Genomic DNA, 17,651 nt, shown 5'->3' on the forward strand with positions numbered 1-17,651 from the left:
TAGAGGTAAAAAAAAAAAAAAAAGAAAAGTAGGTTCAAATGTATTTAGCTCCCTTATGTCTGATGCCTCCAAATGGAATTCAGTGCAGCCAGCTGGCTTCAGAAGTCACCTTATTAGTAAATTGCATCCTCCTGAGTGTAATTTAGTCAAAAAAGAGCATTAAGGATTTGTTCAAGAATTGCTGTAAATACTCGGTATTAAAAAGAGAAAAATCCAAGAAGCCTTGTGTAGCTCTGCAGCTCAGGGGTAAGAAGCTGTTAATAGGATTGCTGCTAGTCTTAGACTCTGCATATATAGTCTTTATGGAAAAATAGCATGAAATCAAGGGACCAAATCTGTGGTAGAGGCTTCTATGGACAGACGAAAGCAATTTTAATCTAATATCAGAAGTAGCACTGTACATGATTCAAGGCCCAATGTCAACATAAGACCTGGTGGTCTATTCATGCTTTGGGGATGCTCTTCTTTAGCATGAATTGGAAAGTTCATCTCATTTGTAGGAGGCTGAATGGAGCAACAACCTAAAAAAAATCTTTAGTTTGAGGATCACCCCCGTTTCATTACATATATTGTCAGAGGTACATGGTTAAGGACAATGGCTGACAGATTTAAACATGTTTAAACAGAAAAACACTGCAAACAAAAAATGCTGCGATCAAAATAGAAGCAAAAATTACAATCAACGAATCAAATGCAAACAAAAAAGGTGCAACCACAAACAAAATCTGCTAAGCAAAAACAATATTCCACAATCACTGAAAGAAAATGATGCAAATAGTACAAAAAACAGACTAGCTACTTATAAATATGTACTATCCATAACTGTGGATAAGTATTTTTCTCTTTATATCTTCATCCAACTTTTTTTTTTTTATCCACGTTAAAGCTTAACTTTGTGTTTGGAGGGTCTGGATCTGTACAGAGGTTTTGTGATCGCAGCATTTTTTGTATGCGGCTGTAGCCTTTTTTTGTTTGCATTTATTTTGTTGATGGTAGTTTTTTACTTGTCTTTTTAATAACTGCAGCATTTTGTTTTGTTTGCAGCATTTTTCTGTTGCTTGTTTTGTTTTTGCATGTTTTATACTGCATCATATGCATGTTTGCAGCTTATTTTGCCTTTTTCTGTGCGTTTACACCCGTTTGCAGAACGTTTCTTTTTGTGTGCAGTTTTTCTTTTTTTCATGCATGCGCGATTTGGAGATGGCGTCACATGTTTTTTGCAGCTTGTTCCATCATTTGTTGTCAGTTTGCACCTGTCGGCCACCATAGGTTAATATTAATCCATATTTATGTATTAGAGTAGCCTAGTCAAAGTTATATCCTAAAACAAGATTAGAAAATTGAGCATGCTCACCCCTAATAGAGAAATGCTGCAGCAGAAAAATTTTATTCAGTAACAAAAAAAAATTGCAAGCCACACCTTTCAGATTTATTATTGTAAACTTATCTTGAATCCACTTATAATGTTCCTTACATTTCCACAGCCACTGCATAGTAAATTATTATCTTAGATAGGCATAATATAATTCTGAATTTCTCTTGGGATTTTTTGTGCATGCATTGCTTCTGCATGCAAGGCACCATTACTTCAGGCTCAACATCAGGTATAGTTTCTGACAGTCCTTATGATCTGCTGCAGTGACACATGTGAGTGAATGAGCCCCCTGTTTTGACTGTAACAATATTTACTTTGGGCTGTTGATTGCGTGGTTATCCGTGATGTCAGGAAACGTCACTTCCTGCAGTCACACAGCCAGTTCAGTCCAGTTCACCCTGCTGTAGTGTAGTAAAGATCCGGGGTCCGTCTGTCAACACACGGCGAGGCTATACCTCCCTGCGCTCCCGCTGGCTCTCTGCTGCTGTCCAAACACTCTTCTATTTAACTCGGATAGCTTCACGCTTCAGCGACGGTTTCCCCCAGATAACAGAGACTCTCCTCTCAGTATGACACGAAGGTGATCTTCAGAGTTTCCAGGTGGTTCTGGGTGAGTCTGTTAAGCTGAAATCTGCCTCCTTCATCACCACCATGTGTTACCATCTAGCTAAAGCTAAAGCGGCAATGTTAGCTCAGTGATGCTCCTTCTGCTGTCTTTCTCTTTCTCGAGACTCGTTATATAAACCGCGTTTGTTATTGAAATGTTTCGTTAATAGAAAAAAGAAAAGAAGCTGAAGCATGGAGGACACATGGAGCAGGTAGACGGCTAACATGTTAGCCATGCTAGCGTTAGCCAGCTAGCACTGTCTGCCAGTCCAGCAAGTCCAAAAGTTTGGCTCCTGACTCGAATATTGGTATTGAAATATTAAGTTTGGAGTGATTTAGAAATAAAATAAAAAAACAAAAAACAAATTGTAACGGAATAAAAGCTAATATGTGGGCGTATCTTTTATTTCGGATATTTGTAGGTATTTTTGGGTAACATATTGTAGAGAACTTTAACGCGTCTGAATGATTAAAACCATGCTAGCGGTTTAAAGGGGTGGAAAATTACAGCATCTTGGACGATTAGCATGTTCTGGATTTATATTACAAGATTGTGACCTAAAAAGAATTAATCCTATTTTTCCCCAGCATTTAACGTGAGCTGAAGCCGATCTGATCATTTTAAAAATAATGTACTTACAGCATTTAAGTATTTTAGCTGATTAGGAATTTTAACACTTTAAAATAGCGATTAGGATTTTTAATTCAGGTTTAAAGTCATTTGTTTTTCCTGACCAAATCAGAATAAGAAATATTTTTAAGTAAATATGCCCCCCAAGTTTAATTTAAAAGGCAGTGAAACATGCTTTTTTATAACAAAAATACACAAAACGTATTGATGTTTCTGATATCAATACGATTTTTAAAACAATAAATTGCCATATTCAAAAAATTATTAATCTATTTCATTAATGATATTTGCAGTCCTATTACAGGTTATTAGGTGGTTTGAAAAACACAACAGCCCTCTTGTCAGCCTAATGTAAACAGAACGTTTCTTCTTATATTTAAATAATTTATAGTTTTATTTTTATATAGCTGAAACGTTTTGAAAGATAAATAGAGGATATGTGATATGTAATCTTTGAATTTAACATCTGTTGTTGGATGAGATCAAAGCTGTGTGGGTTAATAAAACTTGTCACAGAACAGGTTAAAAAATTCAGAAATTTTAGCAAATATTCAAAGGGTTGTCTAAAGAAAAAGATTAAATTGGAAGAATGTATTTATACAGCCTCTTTTTCAAATTTGACTTTTAGATATTAGATGTGTTGACTTGTCACATTAGTAGGTTTTATCACACGAAAACTGTTTGTTTTTTCTACCTTTTTCTGTTATAACGCTATCTTGGGGGAGATTGCTGTTTTAGCTTAGGTGTTAGGTTTAGGACTAAAGCGTGAATTTAGTTTTTTTTTAGGGATAGTTATGTAACGATAATGGTTAGGTTTAGGGTCAGGGTTGCGCTGTAGAAATAACCTACACATGAATGGAAGTCGATGGAAAGTCCTCACCAGAATAGAGAAACCCGACATGTGTGTTTGGGCGGGTTGAAATGGCAGGTTTTTGCCTTTGAAACATTTCCTGCTGACATCAACGTGGGGATGGAGCTCCCAGGTTGTGAAATCAAAGATTTGTTGATTGCAGCAAAGATAGTGGCCATATACTCTTATATCATGATAAGTTAGTAGTTGTTACCGTTTTGGAGTATATATTTGTCTTTGTTTACTTGTTGTATCAGCAGTGCTTGTATCCTGTACGCATACGTTGTTTAGTACTGAATCTATGCTGTGGTTACTTGGTGGGTCAGATGCTAAATGGTTTGGGAACCACTGCCCCAATCTATGCTTTGAGAAAGCCCCTAGTGGTTTGTGGTTGTGATTCATTAACAACATGCATCTACTGGTGTCATCCTTTATTTCTAAAAATAGTAAAGGTGCAAACATCTTGATACATATGAGAAGCCTTTCTATGGTCCTATGATTGCTTGGGAGTATATGTGTTATCTGGATCTTTAGAGTGATTAATGAACTGATCACTGTTTTACATGCATTTACCTTGCTGTAGGTGTTTTCTCGCAACAATCATTTGATTGATCTTGCCATATATCTAAGCTTTTGGTACAACTACGAACATCATTATAATTACAGAATATTAGGCTTTCTGTTAAACAGCTAAACTGTTATGTAAACTTTGAAAAACCAGTTTCAAATATCTTTCATACTTGTGGTGTACTTACTCTACCCTAAAGGCACATTTAAAAGTTTCAACAGTTAATAGTTTAATTGTTTGAAATTATATTTATTGCAATAAAACAAAAAAGATTTTGTTTTGCAGTTTTGTTTTAAAAGAGTAGAAAAGGTTTTTCTACTCTTTTAAAATAAATCAAACTTGTAGGCATCAGACTGGTTCATAATTGGACATTTGCCCAGTTAGGCTGAAATCTAAATCATTAGCTTGAAGCAGTGTTTTTTTTGTTAGGTTAAGATTATCTGTGACTCTCACAAACAGATTTTGGGATAAACTCTGTAGCCACTTTCCCACTGAAAACCCAGATTTTTCAAAACCAGGTTGACCATCTAGCAATCGGCTTTTGGCTCTTTTCCCATTTGAATGAAAAGCTGAGTCTGACTGATGTTCACAGTGTGACAGAAATCAGGGAAGTAATTAATGGAGAGCAACATTGACGGGAGCAAGTGTGTAGTCAGTATTCTTTATTATTTTGCTCCTTTATCTTTCCCAAACCCTCTTACTACTTGATGTGTCTTGTTTATCAAATGTGAACTGAGTTGCTTTGGCTTGTTGGATCACAAGCGACTGGCACGGTGTGTTGACGTCCATATCTTGCGTTCAGTGGTGTCAAGTAATTTAGCTGGTCTTTTACCACAGCACGCCGATCAGAGCCGAGGTGATTTTAACACGGGTCGCTTGCCAGGTCATTTGACCCAGGTAGACAGACATGAGTAAGCTGTTCCCATTGCTGCTAAAAGCTGATTCTCCCAGGGTTTAAATTAGTTTTTTGGCCAGTTTTGGTAGGGGGTTTATATCTATCGCACCTGGAGAGCTTTCAATGGGAAATTTTCCATGACAATTTCTTGGTGAACCTTCCCTTTTAAAATATTGTAAAAGTAACCAAAACAAACTAAACTCAAATTGAATGTTAGATTATTTTAATACATGAAATAACCAAGGACATGCTGGGTACAGATAACTCCTTGATTTTGCAGAGAGGTGCTGATACAATACAAACTACCAAATCTTGGTCTAGTTTCAGTTTTTTCATTCATGGTTTTTTTCTGGTATGAAATGATCCTGTCTAATGTCATTATCTCATAGAGATCAATCTAACCCGGGATTTCACTGGATCTGATAGCGGCACATGTGCGGCACTGTGCAGTTGCTGTTGGCTTCTGTCAACCACTAAACACCAACGGGAGCGTTTTCAGAGCAGAATAACTCTGTCTGGTTGGACTCGGATCACAATTCAATCATTGTGCTATAGTAGTGTATTTGTAGGTTTTAAATGGAAAGCTGCAGTGAGCTTTACTCAAATTTTCTGCTGTTATGTTCAAATGAGGGCCGACAAGTTTGAGTGAGTTGGCCTTTTGATTTAAGGCCAATTTATGCTTCTGATGCATGACCTCTGCAACCGTCAAATCTGTCTCTGTGTGACTACGCGTCGGACGATCGCAAACCCGCGCAAACCTCTAGTGGAAGTTCGCAGACAAAAAGCAGCTGTGATTGGTCCTTGGTATGCCTTTCTGGCTGTCTGTGTGGTCGTCCTTGTGGATTCGGTGCTGCAACGCGCCATTTTTAAAAACCGAGGAACACTATAATGGATAACTACGACAAAAAGTCAATCGAGGAGGTTTGGAAGTTCAATCCGTCGAAGTTCTTGCGAGTTCTCGAATAGGCTCCCCCTTCCACTTTGACGGCAAACTGCTGTGCGTCCCTAGAAATTCCAGTCTGAGGGTGCAGAAGCATACCAGAAAAACTAGTTCGCGACCAGACGCAAGCAACATTTGATGTGTGTGGTTGCAGAGGTCTAATCTGCAACCACACACACTCTGGACATCTTCCCTAGTACATATCAGCACAGTGAACTGTTCTCAAATCAGGCAAATCCAGCATATTTGATTTTCTATGGCCAGTATCCAAATACTTGGTGTCTTAATTTCATCTTGGGCTGCCTCGCTAAGACTGTCATCAGCTCACTAAGGCAGGTGAACATGCTACAGCCTCTACAACAGAGAGCAAGCTTTGCGAGAGAAAAACGATTGATCGTCCACTCGATGCTGGTTAGGTTAAAACTTTTAGAATTACAGTTGACTTATGTCGATACCTTGACATTTCAGGAGCGAAAGGGTTGCAGGTACAGCGTTTTAAAACACATTTGCCTCCTTATTTGCATGAAAATATGAACCCTGCACCTTTAAGACTAAATGCATTGTTGCCAACTCTGTGACATTGTTGATACACTTTGCCATATTTCACACACCTTTAGCGACAAATGTAAAAACCATTTCCTGTCTTGCTGGAGATTTTGACAACATGAAAGCAGATTTTGGTGTCTTCAACAAAAAGTGAGCGTTCCCCTCCCTCCTCCAAAACACAGAGTCAGACGCAGCAGCTGCAGCCCTTTTCTGCAGTCGGAGAATGAACATGAGCCACACATGTGCAAAACTTCCACCGATCACCCCTGAATTAGAAAGTGGGAATGTAAAAATAATGCTTTGCATACTTTTTTTCAAGACACCTGTTGCAATAAAATAGATCCTCCTGGGATTTAATTGATACACAACCTCATCCACTGACTGCCTCTTTTAACTCTTTAAATTAAATTAGATTAGATAAAATTGATTTAGCTTCAGTTCAGATTGAAATAAATTTCATGAACTCTAGAAATTGTAAGAAGTTTATATTGAGTTTTAAATGTATGTAGTTTTTATTTTTATTCTCATGTGTGATGTTTTCTAAGTTTTGATAATCAGCTGACAGTTTTAAAATGAAGGAAATTGCCCAAAGTGATCATCTGATATCCACACATTTTATTTACCTCTGCAAAGGTCTGAAAATAAATGCTCTAAACTTTGATTTATATTTGAGAGCCTTAATTTCAGAAGTTTTTATCATTTCACAGGTACTGATTAATGCCTATCAGTAAGATAACTTTAAAATATGTGAGTTTTTTTTTATTTTTTTTTAGATCTTATAGCAACTAACAGTTATTTAAAAAATCTTATTTAAAAAAAAAAATCTGTATAGATCAAAAGCTGCATGTCAGGCTTTTTTATAGATCGGGAATCGGTCAAACCCTGCTATCGGTGCACCCCTAATTCTGTTACTTAATTTAGCTTTACTGCTGTCATTTTCCATTGCTTACTCATCCTGCACTGGAAAAAAATCAAAATCTAGATAAGTAATTTTTTCTTGAAATAAGTGCACTTTTTCTTGGATTGAGGAGGTAAAGAAAACATTTTGCCAATGGAACAAGATAGTTTACACTTAAAATAAGAAAATTCAATTGCATTGTCTGATTTCGAGTGCATATTATCTAATTATCTTATTTTAAGAGTACATAAATCCTCATTCCATTGGCAAACTACCTCATTTACCTACTCAAATTAAGGGGAAATACACTTTAAGAAATTTTTATTTCTTTCTAGATTATTTGTGCTTGCCAAGGGGGTTGCTAAGGTGGGGCTTCAAAGATAAACTGATGTTATAGCTCTGATGGGTAATGATCGTTATCCAGCTATACTTTTTTTAAATTTTTTAAAATTTTTTCCTCTGCAATATCTTAAGTTTATGTCCCTGGAAACTTTTGTCAATTTAAAAACAAGATATTACACCCCTGTCTTATAACTGCATAAATATGATTTATTATCTGTAAGTCAGATGTCATCCTTAGAAACCCTTAGGTTTCAGAGTTGCAATATAGATATACAGTACACAGAGGCATTTCAGTTTTCCCAGTTTAATAAATGTGGCACCGATATGCCTTTGGCCTTTTTAGCCTCAAGACTTTTCACAGTTGATCTCCAACTTATCAAACAGCGAAGGAAGCTCTGGCATGTGGATTCAGAGTAGTGAAGAGAAATATCCTTACACAACAGAAGTTCACTTCACAAACCAACTTTTTTTGATGTGGGAGCCCCGAAGCAGGGTGATGGAGCAACACATCTGTCTTGAGCTGATATAACACTTTGACTCCAGTATTAGCAGGATAGCCCAGGCAGCCTGATCATCAAAGTAAGAACACTTTCAGTAAGGATTCGAGAAACTAGATTTTCACAGAGGTGTTCCAACTTGATATTAGAAGTAACTCAAAGGCTTTTTGTTATGACCTCTTTTTTTCAATTATATTCACCAATATTTAATAAATAGAAAATTGTCCTGTACTCTTCTTGAATTGGACTGCTTAAGGCGCCGGTACATAGGAAAAGATCTGCTAGCTTGAGTCTAATGTTCTTTTTGACACCATGTTGGTTCCTCTGTTTGTGGATCTTTTTTTTCTTTTTTTGGTTTTACCTCTGTTTTAAAGCTTTCTGTCTAAGGAAAACCAGCTGAGGGCAACCCCCCACACCAAGCATGCTTGTAGCAACAGTGGAGAGGAAAAACTCCATTTTAACAGAAATAAGCCTCCAGTAGAACCAGGCTCAGTGTGAGCGGCCATCTGCTGAGGCCGACTGGGGTTCAAGGAGACAGAAGCAGAGATACAGAAAGAAGCAGGCATACAAAAGGCAACTGTCAACCAGCTCCACAGACGGCCCCGTCCAGGAAACACACAGCCAGGCAGACAAGCTCCAAACCACCTCCCATGTCAGAGGTTGAAATAGAGCACATGCAAGTAGTCACAGTCAGAGAAACAGGACTACACTGGAAAAAAAGGCCAATGTCCAGCATCCTAAAACAAAGGTGTTGATGCCAGCAGCACAGCTGATATTTATCACCAGGATGGTGTCGCAGCCAAGCTGGATCAGACCAGATCAAACTACTATGAGGAAAAAAGCAGTGAGAGCATAATGTTAGAGATTGAGCTAACACATGCTGCAGAATGGGAGATTAGAGATAGAATGATAAAAAGTGGACCTTTAAAGGACCCGTTAGCTGTTAAAGGTCTCTTTTTCCAGCTAAGTCTATTTGCACAAAAAACAATGTGGTCAATATTTACCCACTAAATTAGCTTTGTTTGTTTATGGTCCAAAATGTTCCACTGCAGTGAATGGATTATTCTGTCTGATTCTTATGAAAAATATTTAAGCAGTTTCCCCATCCTATAAATTCAAAAAAATTATAGGAATGAAATTAGGTTTTCATGCAATACAGTTGCATATTTACAAAATTCCTGGAAAAAAAATGTTTGCACTATAGATGTGTCTGCATATAGTAATTCTCTTCTGACAAAAGTAACAAGGACAGTTATCCTCAAACTTCATGTGTACCCATTTAATCTTTAGTGAGGAGTATTTTTTTTTTCCTCATGCATGAAAGCTAGATTCTTTAAACGATTTAGTCAGTTTGATTTTCAGGCACAGCTTCTCTCACTCAGGTTCAGTTTTCATCAGGAAAACCCCTTTTTGAAATCAAAACATGTTTAATCTCTCACGGTGGGAGAGGAAGGTTTTTATAGATTGCTGAGCGCTTTCCCTTTTAATCCAGAAGCATGTGGTCAGATTTAAAGGTTTTGATCGGTGGGATTAAAATTTTTTCCCTAAAGCCTTTTGCCTTCATCTTTCTTTCTCATAGAGTCAAATATTAAAAACTCAACATCAATATTAACCTTCCTCTATTTTAAATATTGATAGATGTTGAGATGCAAACCCTGCAACAAGTGGGAACTTTTTGGGGGTGGTGTTGTGGGGGTCTTTCTTTCAGATGTCAGATTATGCTTTTGCTTTGTATTCGTTGAACACATAGGCATTGTTGAATTGACTATTTATTTTTAATGGGGAAAATGCATTCATTCTATATTTCCTCATAGTTTCAGTAGCCAATGCTGGAAGGACAGATGGTCAGAAACTCTGAAAGAAGAAGTCCAATGGCAACCAAGACAAATATCAGGAGCTCAATGGTTCATGATGGTGAACAAAGCTTGGCTGCAATACTCTATAATCGAGGGGAAGTGATAAAGAAAGAACACCGAGTGCAGAGTATGATGGCAACAAAACACTTTCCTCCAAACGCTTCCATGAATTATAGACTTCTGTCATTAGGTCACAGTTTATTGTTCACTTTTCCCTGTCTCTGAGTTAAAGAGGAAAGGGGAATATATTTGGTTTTTGATTAAGGTATTGTTGACCACACAGTGAGGGCAGATAGGGAACTAATAGATCAGAATGGTATCCTTTTATATCTTTCATTCAGCTGTAGAAAAACCGCTAACTCAAAGTTATGTTTGAGCGGCGTTTGATTTATTTTTATTCAGTGGACCATTTACATTTAGTGAGTTTCTTTCACTAATTGCTTTTCAGGAAAAGTGATACAAATCTTGTTTAGTCTTGCTTGACAGGTTATAAACAGAAGTCTGTTTCTAAATTTGCATCACGCTAACATTGCTTATTAATACAGTAGTAGACTAATCAAACAAGAGTCAACATTATGGCCTTAGGTTTGTCTCTGGGACTCTATAAATACCACTCAAATCACGCAGACTCCTATAGACCCTAAACAGGGGCCCCAATGTTCCAGTTCAAACAGTGATTCCCTCTGTCTCCTTTTTTCTTTGCGCGAATAAAAAAGAAATACATTTTGTTTATTCCTTGGTATTGTAATGAGAGGTTGGGAGGTTTATTGGGATTGAATCACCTGACTACTGCCTCAGTTGGGTTGTAACTGTCCCTTGATTAAGCTCTACGGGCATTATTCATCATCTTTGCAACTGCAGGCCACTAAAGTTCAATTTAGCTTATAGGGAATTAATCACTGAATATCAAATGAAACCACTAATGTTTAAAGATAAGTAGACAGAAACAACCAGACATGAGCAGGTCTAAGCAGAGATGTTTATCTGCAGTCAAAGAAATGATCTTATCAAGGAGGATGTATGTGCTGAAGGAGGAAGAGATGGTGACCTTTTTATTATCAACTTAAATAGTCTGACTTCAGAGAACCAAAGGAAGAAACCATAGCAAGTAGTTTGCCATGTTATACATCACAAATGTAACATTACCTTAAAAAGAGATTTTTCTCTTTTAGGCTGCATCTAGCGATTATTTTGTTAATTAATCTGATAACTATGTTTCCGAATCACCAATTATTAATCAGAGCAGTATGTGCTTAATATGTTTATTTTTTTCCCCAGCATTTTAACCAGTAAACCTGCTCTATCTTTTGAATTGATCATGAAGGTTTCTCTTTTTAATGGAAAGTACATATATTTTTTTTTTATATAGCTTTGGATCAATAACTGCTTTGAGTCTTTATCGAAATGGAATTTGTTAAAGAATGTATTTACTTTACAATTACTAAGTTCAAAATTATTTCAATAATCAATTAATCAGATTAGATTTTCTTTTCTGATACAGTTAAAACAACGATGACTTTTCTTTCTTTATTTCTATACCTTGGCACACAAATGTAAGCAGGTAAACATAAAAGCCATTTTAAATCTTTCAATGTATTCATTTACTCCTGGTTATTTACCAACTTTTTTTTTGCCCTAAAAAAAAAAAAAGTCAATGTTGAGCAAAAAACACTGATCAGGTAAGACGCAGCAGATGATTTAACTAAAAAAACCAAGCAATTATTGATGTAAAGAACTAAAGGTAACTTTTTAGATGGACTATGTTGTGATGTCCCACACCATCTCTGTGTTGTCCAGTCTCTCTCTTTTTTTTTTTTTTAACAAGCTAGTTAATTAATTACAGTTAATTACTTTAATTAATTAACTCGTTGACTAGTTAACTAGAGTTAACTTGACTAGGGATGACCCAACCGGAGATAGATATTGGAAATTGGTCCAGTATCAGCCCAAGAAACAAATATCGGAATATATCTGCCTCCATCTGAAATCAATGAGATAAGCAGGCTGATAGAAAAACTGCACTTCAATCCACCCGTTGGTTAGTAGCAAATAGGTCAGTTGTTCTCATCCCGATTGTTGTTCTCTGTTTGAGTAACATCACTTGATCAAGCCTTTTCTAATTTACCAGCCTAGAAATAGTTAAAAGTATCTATGATTTACGCTGGTATTTTATCAAGTCAATATCGGAATCAGTCAAAACTCTAAAGCTGTAGTATTGTTACTTTAGCAGAAATTAATCAGATGTATCAGTGGATCTCTAAACTTATTGTGTTAGCTGTTTGTCCTCATGTTCTTCTGTAATAAAGTGTCTTTTTGACTCCAATGCTCCAGAAGGACGGGGGGTGGCTATTTGATTTGCATCTGACTTGCAATGTGCTAAAGAGGAAGGACCTCCATGCTGCTTAAATACATCAGAGCTCCAACTAAAGATATCTCTGCTGTGAGCCGACAGAATTGAAAAAGACTAGGTGTCGAAATGTCTTTAGAAAAACTAAGAGCTTCTCTTCCAATCTGAGCCTGTTTTGTGACTGTATCTGATTGTTTATTCTCTCGTCTTAGATGGCAATAGAATATTTCTTTTGAATGGAAATGTTTATCCCAGTTAAACTCCAGTTTTTCAATTTATTACATGAAATGTTCAAAGCTGTATACATTTATGATGAGCTGTTTTATTTCTCCTCTTCTCAGGGTTCCAGGTTGGTGTTGTGAGAGAGCAGGCTACCTGTGGGGGGTGGACCGCCTGGGACATTGTGTCCCTTGTTCTCAAGGTAGGAGCTAGCCTGTAGCCAAACGTTGTTTTTCTAGGGCTAAATCCACTTGGAACTGAAGATGTTTTCCACACAGAAGTGTTTGAGAGTGAAAATAAAACCAAAGGGACCATAAATGGTAGTTCTATTGCCACACCAAGGCACGGGCTGGTACTGGTTTCAAACTCTGGTATGAAAAAGTCACGGTTTCAAAATTGCTGAAGTTTTCCATCATGCTGTTTCTGAAGTGTAAGCATTTTATTTTTTATACTTTTTAAAATTTTTCATTACAATGAAACGTACAACTAACACAGCTCTTGGGGCACTGATTTGTAGTTAAATAGTAAGAAAGAAAGGGGGATAAAAGAGAACATTACAGGATGTTACACCTAGTTATGCTTCCTTGCTCTTGTATGTCAGCCATTTAGACCAGCGTTTGTTGTAGGAATGTCCTTTTCTATGTGAAAGATAAAAAGTGAATCTCCTCCACCACTTCCCACCAGTGGTGCAGCTGGGGAGGGAGTTTCTTTAGCAAAGAGTGTGTAATAGCTTTTTTGCTTGCATTTTTGCTTTTTCGCTAACTTTAAAATGATACTCAAATTCTTTTTGAAACACTTCTCCAGATATCAGCCCCAGCAGAAATATTCTGGGGTCTTTGGGGATGATATATCCCAAACTCTTCCCGCTGGTCTGACAGATTACATCCCAGTAAGTTGCCAACTTTGGGCAGGAAAAATACATGAGTGATTGACATTATCTCCAACATTGCTGTTCCTCTCGAAATATTAGCATATTTGGTTTTAAATCCTATCAGAGGGAGTGTGCTCAGGTTGTGAGCAGCTTCAGCTTCACAAATCCTTCCCCTGCACACCCCTGGGAAAAATGGCTGAATTTAGGGGAGCAGCTCAAACATTTCCTCATTCTTTGGTCCTTTCAAAGAGGGCGCTGCATACACCATACACAGCTCCACACTCTAAAGCTTTCTAATGTTAGATATATGGGAATACTTAAGCTACTGCAAGAAAATAGTTTCCCTACATGCTGTCTGACAGTGGCAACTAGAGGAAGCTAATATGATGGCACGTTTGTGGGAGAATCACCCAGCCCTGTTTGCTTAAATAAAGGTGAAGTGTATGCCGGCTACAAATGGAAAAGAATAGAAAATCCCTTTATGCCCCATAACTGGGAAATTATTGTGTTTACAGCAGCAAAAAGATTATAGGAAAAAAAATTTAACAAACTATCTTTAGCTGGACATTAGCTGGACTAGCTCTAAGCAAACTACTATTTAGAGACCCTCTATTTCTTCAATCAGTAGCTGCATTATCGTATCTCTCAGAAACCTATAATAACTACCTGACTGTTGTTGAAGTTTTCTTAAGATGCAACATAAATTAACCGTGCTTTCTGTAATGTATGAATTGTTATTCGCTGCCTAAATCCACACTATATACATCTGATTTTAACGAATAGATGGTAGTCGTAGGCAGATACATTATGAGGTGAAAAAGTGATCCAAGCTGTGTGGTTGCCCATAATTATTTTAGAGCAACAGTTTAACTGAGAAAAAAAAAGCTTGATTAAAAAACTATATTTACATTTTGTTTATATCCGGCTTTGTAATCCAGGGTGGAATCATTGGCAGCTTGGTTATACATTAGCTGTGGGAAAAAGACAGAGCTGGTCTCTTTGCTCTGACTGCATGCAGGGCAGCTGCAGGTGTCTGTGAGACAGCACTTAGAGGAGCCTCTGCAGCTCTCAGTAGTGTGGTCAGAGAGTTAGGGTAGAACTGCAGCTTCCAAGTTTGCTACAAAATACAAATGTCTCCATTTGCTTTTGGAAAAAGAGTTGCATGAGAGATCTGCATTGTAGCCACCAGTAACCTTCAAACCTTAGCCAATTTAACAACAAGACCAACAGGAGCCGGTGATGTTGTTTTTTTAAGATATACTTTAACATTTGATGATATTTAAAAAGTTTTTAAACTGTTATGATTGGAATAACAGTGACAGGCCTAGTGGTGAGGGCATAACCACTAGGCCTGCTCCCTGGGCGCCCCACGATGGCAGCCCGAGGGGATGGGTTAAATGCAAAGGTAAATTTCTCCAATGTGAGATCAATAAAGTTCAATTATTATTATTAATTTATTATTTTTTATGTGCTTTTTTTTTTTTTTTTTTTTTAATATAATCTGAAGGTTTCCTGACATATTTGGCTGTGGCGGTGTGCCGTGATCAATTCCATGTAGGAAAAACCTTGTGCAATGAACGTACTGCAGCTCTGGCATTGCTTGTTACACAATCCAACTTCTATGCATCACCCACTGTTAGAAAGTAACAAAACAAACTCCTGGATCCTAGTTACTCTGGGACCCTAAGCTGTTGTCCTGTTCGGCGTTAGTAAAACAAATACCACCACTGTGTTGCTATGGTAGACTGTTTGCTGGTTGTGCTTGTAACAACTTGTCCACTGCTTTTTGGAATTGCATTGTATATTAAATTACTTTCAACTCATGGAGAAAGAAACAAATCCCTTCATATCTGTGAATTTGTATACACTTGGTCATACTTGTAATCTCTGTTGCTTCTTTTTGCATTTAACATTTTATAATTCTAGAAGTCAAAAATCATGACTGTGCATTTAAGGTGAGAGCCTGCAAGGGGGTATTTTTCTGCATGACACCTGTTATCAAAAAAGGCGCACCTCTGATACTTAAAGGCAACTGTGGCTATAGAGATTATGGTGATGATCAGCCCACAATTGGGCAAAGCATTTTATTTTTCTCTTTTCATTGAAAGATTTCAGAAATAGAGATATAATCATGGCATACCAAGGACCAATCACAGCTGCTTTTTGTCTGCGCACTTCCGCTTGAGGTCTGCACGGGTTTGCAACTGTCCGACACACAGTAAACATTGTTTTATGAATATTTTTAACTGCTCCAATCATCACTGCTTTTTTTACCCAGTGCTGCAGGTTTCTCAGTTCAGTGGTTGTTTGTATTTAGTTTTTTTATTGTTGAATAAAGGAAATATTCTTAAAAAGCAGAATTGTATTTTTTGTATTTGATGGAGGAAAAAACTAAAAAATCCAACAGGCAGCAGCTGGAGAGGTGGGGACACTGTCTATCTCTATAATTCATATGATAAGAGAAAACTCTGGCTGCCCTGATTCGACTCATTTTGATGGCAGTTTTATTTCTAAACCTTTGAATAAATTGATACCAGTAACCGCCCTGATACTTTGAGATCCTTTTGAGGTTTGCTCTTGTTGTGTTCCTCTCTAAATCTGTCATCCGGGATAGAAATCTCCCAGTGATGCACTGTTGTTGGTATTTCCACTCATTGCAGGAGTTTGGGAGGGAATGTTCTGCCTGTGCTGCACCCACTGCATAGCACTGGCCAGGGGAGGGCTGCCATTGGAAAATACAAGGAAGGGCTTGGTCCTAAGTAAAATATCCCAGAGTATATCAGAGAAAGGTTCTCCTGGGTGTAGCTGCCTGATAAGATCTGTGTTTGAGCTCAGCCACACAGAATTTCTGGGTGTTAAAGGGCCAGTGAGCGGTTGACCCTGTAGCAAACATGTCCACAGATATTGTGCTGCCACTTTGCTGCAGTGACGTGGGAGATGGTGTTTTATCATCTTCCTCTATATTCATTTAACCTGGTATCTTCTAAATCTGCTTTTGTGTCATTTTTTACTTTGCATCATTGTAAATTTCTAGTCAAATCTTAAAAGGATTTTATGTTATGTTTCTTTGTACTTAAAGGCGCGTATTCACCCCAACTCTATAGAACAACTGATGTATTTGCCTTGGATTACTCCCATTTTATCTTTCTTTTGCCTCAATCATGGAAACTCTCCATTCTTTTAAGGATTTCTTTTGGCTTGTGTGGATATATGTTAGCAAATAATCAATCCAGTTCTCTTGGGTGTGAAAAACAAAGTTTAACACTAGGACTCCCAGCATTCTGATCCTAACAGAACTCCTACTGGCAGTCAATTTTGACAGGGGACATTTTACCCAATGGAATGCAAGTGTAGTGATGAAGTCATCGACTGAATTGGTTCTAATGTGCGATGTTAATCCAAATATCTTTAATCAGATATTATTTCAGCTGTTATATATTGCTTATGACACACAGTCCTACTAACTTTGTGTTAGAACAATAAATGAAAGAGTGATTCAAGCATTAATCATGGTCAAACAGTTAATTCTGCACATACATGGAATAAATTCACCACAAATTCTGTTCAAAATATAAGAGTTTATTAACAAAAATCATTCAGCTCCAAGTCAAATATATTTCAGTTTAACACTCTCAACTATGACTAGTAAACTAAACTAAACTAAACTACTATATACAAAGAGGAAGGGGAAATATGGTTGAAAACCATATTACAGTTTAAGATGGCTCTTGTGTTTGAAACCAAAGTTTATCTGGAAGAATTTGGGATATGATCAAATTAGCTTTTCACTATTTTTAAAGAAATTGGAATGTTTTCAGACCAATTCACAATGCAAATCCATGAGGTGAATAAAACATTATTTGGCGAAATAATGTTTTATTGAATGATTTGCTTAATCAAGAACCAATAACCTTTAGTTAAATGATTCTTTACCCTCTTTGAAATAGCTAGCAGCAAATGGACATCATGATTCCACTAAATGACTCTTGGTCAGACTTGGTAATGGAAATGTCACGAGCATCTGAGGAACACATGAACACTAATGTTATATTACTGTTTAAATCCTTAGTGAATAAAGCTTGTCCAAGCTTCAACAACAGCTCAACACATATTCCTGTAGCATAGCGTAGCATGCAGTCCATTCTGTTAGCTTGACCCATCAGTAAACACATTAAATGATCAAAATCATCAATTAAATTAAATTAAATTA

At 37.1% G+C, this 17,651-nt stretch overlaps 1 protein-coding gene across 1 annotated transcript in view; it reads left to right on the forward strand.

Annotated features, from left to right (window-relative positions):
* The first annotated feature begins 1,762 nt into the window (after positions 1–1,762).
* The window catches only part of LOC107098528 (probable cation-transporting ATPase 13A3), a 48,023-nt gene continuing 32,134 nt past the window's right edge, over positions 1,763–17,651 (forward strand). The window contains exons 1-2 of the mRNA XM_015396259.1: positions 1,763–1,985; positions 12,693–12,772. The gene's annotated coding sequence lies outside the window, so the exon portion shown is untranslated. The remainder of the gene's footprint in view (positions 1,986–12,692; positions 12,773–17,651) is intronic.

The sequence above is a fragment of the Cyprinodon variegatus genome, unplaced genomic scaffold (assembly GCF_000732505.1).
Source record: "Cyprinodon variegatus isolate N-32 unplaced genomic scaffold, C_variegatus-1.0 Scaffold786, whole genome shotgun sequence".
Taxonomy (NCBI): Eukaryota; Metazoa; Chordata; class Actinopteri; order Cyprinodontiformes; family Cyprinodontidae; genus Cyprinodon; species Cyprinodon variegatus.